Raw genomic sequence first — 5,805 nt, 5'->3', positions numbered from 1 at the left:
TGGCCCGGAGGTGGGGGATGTATACGTAATCTTTCAAAGTTGAACTGGTCTCACAGTGGAAATGTTGCAAATGTTGTGGCTGGGAAAATTATGAGATTTGATAGCCACCATACCTTAAACTCAGGTATGGCATATATTCACAGTTTAAGATTCCAACAGGATAGCCTTCTCATAGTTATAATTTTGTTTGGAACAGTGGTGCAAATCTTAAATGCAGCCCCTGCACTGCAGACACTTGGCTGTCACTGAAGCTGTCAGATGGGTACCTGTGACCTCTGCAACTGCTCTGCGTCACTGGAGAGCAGGCCCTGCAGATCAGGGTACTCATCAAGATGTGCACAATTGTATGCTTTGGCATGCAGGTTTATAAAAGAGGATTGTGATTAGCAGATGTTCCTTTCTGAATTACCCATATAATTGTGTTAGATTAATGAAAACCAATAAAGCCAGGGCATCTAGACCCTCATCAGATGGCAATCTGCTACTGACATTATTTATTTAGACACAGAGGAGAAGATCAATTAAGTAAGTTTAAGGACTCACAATATATCCATTGCGCTAATTCTGGCATTTAGTCGCGAGCCAGAATCGGGTCCCCACCTGCTTTTGCTACTTTCATTGCATAGCAGGTTTGCATTGACACCTGCTCTACCATGGAGGCTTAGAAAGCACAAAAACGCGTATGCGTTTGGACGTACCAGTGTTTATGCCCCCTGTTTGTCACGGGAGCCCAATTTCCCACTTCCGGTAGAGTGAGGCTTTAAACTGTGGGACTGCAGAGGGAATCATTTACCAGATCCGACGACGAATACGGAGCAATTACGCACGCCAAGAATTAGCAGCATGGAAAACTAGCTGCAAGGTAAGAAACTGCCTGTTACATTTTTCTGTGTAAAGTCAGTCTAGTAAAACGAGAGTTGTCATCCGTATACAAACAGATTTGCATTCACTCGTTATGGGTGAATGCAGGCAGCCTTAGTTTCAGTTTCTACTAGCACACGTGTTAGTATCATATTCATTACGAACAGCTGGAAACAATCGCGTTGGCCACATTTCATGTGAAATTAACGCACGCAGCCGGTGCAAGCATGGCTTTACAATGACTATAGGCATTTATTGCAGGAGGCTTCTCGCGCTGACCTAAAATCACAGGATATCGTGTACGACGCTACTATGACAACAGCGTTTCTAACACATTAAATAATCATATTCACTAGAAAATGTCGATGCAGATATGCTGTCCTGAGTTAGAAATAGTGTTCATTTTTGCACTATTTCATTTTTTTCTCCAGTTTCACTAAAAAAGCTTGACACTAGAACCCACATAGCAGAATCTAACCAGCAGCTGACACTTCATGGAACATGGCCATAGAGACTTGCAGGAAAACGTGATCAAGAAGGGACTTTTCCCTACGCCCTTTCAGGTATGCGTTTTACTTGCTTTCCTAACGAGTATTTAATTATTTGCACTAGTTGCATTTAAACAGACACGTTTACTGGGGCCTTTGATATTACAGTAAGCATTCTTTGACATCAGCTAGGTACGGGAGCAAGTATATAGATTGGCTTTCTGGAGTCTTACTAGACACTTTAACAGCCCATGTGCGCACCATCACTTACTGTTCTCTGAGAGCTAAGGTTCTTGTTTCATCCTCTGACTCTTAGTATTAATAATCGAGACTTAGTCCTGCCATATTCTGATGGCGATACAAGTCCTCTATTACGAACCCATGAGTATTCTTAAATCCCATTGTTGGCTAGATGCTGAGTTGAAGTAAGACAAGGCTTTTCGGTGCACCCTGGTAAACCTATGGATAACTGTGGTCCAGGTTTCCGGTGCTACCTGTACCTTGTTCCACAGCGAAAGATCGCCTTGTCCAGACGCAACACTGACCTGTTGTTATTTTCTCTCCCTTTCCCTTTAGGGAATCAGCGCCCTACTTAAAAGGAGCGCTCCTTACACCTCTTACTATTGTATAAGTTTGCAGTGTGGTAAGCCTCACCGAGTTAATTATGAACTAAGGTTGAGAAGTATGCTTGACTTTGTTCTGAGCCCACTTTAATGGTGTGTCCATTCCTTTTTTTTCCCCTCCCTTTTTCCATAAGGTTATAGTCAATTATAACAAGAAGGAAACCCTTGAGGGCTGCAACTCCTGGCCAAACCAAGTTTCTCTATAAGGAACCGACATTATACAACTGTGTTTAATGTTATACTGTTCGTCTTTCTGAAGCAATACCCCTGAAGAATTTCCCTGCACAAGATTCACAGATTTAGGGAAAGAAACATGTCGGGACAAAGATACCGTGTGATCAAGACACGGCTGTAATAGAGCATTGATAGCTTGTATTTATTAAAAATGTACTGAGCAATCCGAACTTACCTAAGTATCAAGTACTAGGCAGCTAAATGTTATACATATATAGCTTTACTAGTAGCGTTGTTTGCTTTTTTCAGAATTGTCTGTAGGTTCTTAATGTGATTTTATGTAAATGTACTTTTTTGCCCATTGTGTATGTGTTGATGAATTGTGTTAGTGATAACATTTAGGTGGAGGTCGTTTGTGTTGAATCTAGTGTTACCAGTTAATTATTTAATTTATCACTTGCTTTTCTTCTTTTCTCCTTTTTTTGATTTGTGTCAACACTTGGTGTGTTGTTTTACGTAGGTTTGTATGTTAGACAATATTTTTCTACACAATTTTTTAAAAAAAGGTGTATATTGCAACCCTATTTAGGTTGCATATGTTTTTTTAAAGAATAGACTGAAATAAGGTATAATTAAAATAAATATATATCTTTTTTCAATTTTCAATGGTCCAGAACTGTATTTTGGTTTGAACTGCGGAGTTGCACACCCTCTAGGGGCCATTGTGAGCATTTATCTCACTAGAAAAGGGGAAAAAGTGAGGCGCAGGATCCCTTTAGTAAATATTTTTCTAGTATGTGTGGGGCACGGTCCCGGCCTCAATCCAAAAAAAAAAACAGTCCTCATCTAGTTGTTAGGGAAGATCAATTATATGTCATGGTGTCACACAATACCCGTGTTGCAAGATAACCATGAGACAGGGGAAGCTGCATTCAACATCAGTGGAGGAGATTGCAGAGGCGCACTTGCTCTGCACCCCCCTTAAACACTTGTAGGTAACTGAATGAGCAAGTGTTTAGGAAAAACACAGGTTTTGGTAATATTCATCAGATCTGGAGCCTAAAGGATGACCCCAAATATTGCACTAGTGGTTCACCAACTGTGGGAGAGGGTTGCAGATAATTTCAGAAGCAGTTTAGCTGCACCACTGTCTACAGGGTTGAAATGGAATTGAAAAACAGTGACAAGGGACATGTAGTTAATTGGAATCTAAGGTGATAATCAACACTGGATTCAAATGAATGGACCACATTTTGTGCATTGAAAGCACATTGTTAAGACATATGAATGTGCAATGATGACAGATATACAATTAATTATAATCAACATGTTCTTACTGTACATGTGTGCAGTTTCGTTTCAGTCCACAGCATGCAGAGCGCTGCAAGGTGGGAATGAGCCCCTTTCATTTTTCATTGTTCTGTCATGAATGGAAGAAAATATCATGTATATGTGACATGGTTAAGATATACCAAAACGACATCAAGCAACCATGTGAAGGTAATGTCCATATTAATTGGCCTAAATAAAGTGGAAGCCACACATGTAAGACTTTGATGAGGATGTGAGGTGATATTACACAACAGATAGGCAAGTTCTTGCAGCCATTGATGGCCTAGATCTGACGGTGTGTTTTCTAAAGCGACTGTTTAGATGTTGGCAATTTTGGAAATAGTAAAACAACAAGCAATTGATCATGTTTTCAAAACAGCACAATTATGCAACGTTGGCACGTTGGTATGTACCAAGCACTGAAGTTGACAGAAATGCTATGTCTTGCAACTCTCGTTTCACAGAGAGAACTTTAAAATTGCAGGGCTGCTACTCCGTGCCTTATTGGAAGTTGGCTCTCTGTGCATTAGTGTGGATGGAGACTAGCAGAGGTTGGAGAAAACCAGATGTAGACCTTAAGAACATAACAGTAATAGAGCAAACACTAATGACATCTATAACCAGTCAGTCACCACCACTGCAGACATTCACTAGATCTGTGGCACAACAGCCAGAGCCATTATTAGGATAACATTTTTGGGTTGACAGTATGGACTTGCGGTAGTATGTTCACCTGCTACTGGTGAGAGCGTCTACTGTTGGTTTTATGGGTTCATCCCAGTGCTTTTCATGCTGTATCATATCCAACATGGTCCTAGATTCACACTGCCATGCAGCTTTGTAGTAAGATGCTGGCACATATTTCCCTGCAGTATGAAGAACATCCACACTTTCGATTTTTTTGCTGGAGAATATGTGTACTATTGTGGTCTTAATGCCACAAAGCTACTGTTGGCAGACCTGATGCTGTGGCTACTAACTACTCAAGGTTTGCAATTTTACATCAGACAGGTTGCCTTTGAAAGAACTTTTATATAATTGGAACATTAGCTTTGCCCTTCCATCCTATCTCTATTATTGTGTCATTATCCTCCTCCGTCTGCGCCTCATGTTTCTGGTTTCCAAAATCATGTATTAGCGCATACGTACATAGATCATCATTCCTATCTTCGTCATCATCAACATCATCCTCATTATTCTCAGACATCTCATTACTAGATAAGGATGATGGTGAAGGAGATCCGGAATATCCCACATTCTAGCCTCTTTACTAGTCTATCTTGGTTCTTCAGTAGATGCAATCTGTAAAGGCTCTCTGGCATATTCCCTATGTAGAGCAGGCAGACCATCCCTGCCATGGCCACACTGCCCCCTGGCAGTTATAGATCATCCGGACATGTTGACACTCAAAACAGTCACTTTCTCCTAGAAAGAAGTGGATGGTACGTGTTGGACTCACTTTCAGCTAATGAAGGCATTCTGTGGCCTTAAAGGGATTCTAAGATGTGGTATTTGCTATTTTGGGAGCAATTAATATTTTGTCCCACTATTAAACAAAGTTACCCTGATTTACAATTACTGAGTGTAATATCTTCTTAGCTACGTTTTTGAGGTGCGTTACCTAATGTTTTTCTGCATCTCATCAAATGCACTGCTGGCTATCTTTTCTGCACCCTCATTCTCTGCATCCCATCTATTTCTTGTGGCATTGTGTTTATATCCGTTTAAACTCATCTAAGCTGTGGATCCTCTATGATTCAGAATTAACTGGCTGCTGGCAACCTGGATGAAATAAAGAGAGTGGTGCACTGGAAATCACACTGTAATATGGCTGAAGCGGGTGTCCAAAGGCCAGATTGCCACAGCAGCTCTACATTGGTTTTGAGGAACACGTCAGCCATTTGAAGTAATAATGATAATACACCTGTTACAGATGGCTTGCTTTTGAGTACACTCAAGAGAAGGAGTGTGGTTTATGTGCACACACTTCTTATATTAGGATCATTGCCTAAGGGTCCTACATCATTTTGGTTTGTTTTACTTCTGGGCATATCTTCATTTTAGTGTATTGTACTTGATTGCAACAAGTGACAAAGGACCATCAAGGTTAAGAGACCAGCAAATATAAGCTCGAAGCTAACAAATCAAAGGACTCATACCTAGACACATGCCTCCTCTCCTCTAAATCCCTAGCAACTAGTTATGAGATTATTTACATTGGGTTACCAACGGTCACCAAGTCTTTGAGCCCAGCAAGGCATTGAGAAACAAGGTAATCAGGGGACACATCCCAAACACTTCCCTTGTCTCTCCTACACCACAACACA

At 40.8% G+C, this 5,805-nt stretch overlaps 1 long non-coding RNA gene across 1 annotated transcript; it reads left to right on the top strand.

Moving 5' to 3' along the window:
* The first annotated feature begins 755 nt into the window (after positions 1-755).
* LOC138515595 (uncharacterized) lies at positions 756-2,673 on the top strand. Its single transcript, XR_011282094.1, has 3 exons — positions 756-862; positions 1,293-1,424; positions 2,107-2,673. It is a non-coding gene; the product is annotated as an uncharacterized lncRNA (long non-coding RNA).
* Positions 2,674-5,805: the final 3,132 nt, after the last annotated feature.

The sequence above is a fragment of the Ambystoma mexicanum genome, chromosome 6q (genome assembly GCF_040938575.1).
Source record: "Ambystoma mexicanum isolate Mex_15411 chromosome 6q, UKY_AmexF1_1, whole genome shotgun sequence".
NCBI lineage: Eukaryota > Metazoa > Chordata > Amphibia > Caudata > Ambystomatidae > Ambystoma > Ambystoma mexicanum.
The sequence above is the reverse complement of the archived record's forward strand: the minus strand, read 5'-3'. Positions and strand labels throughout refer to the sequence as shown.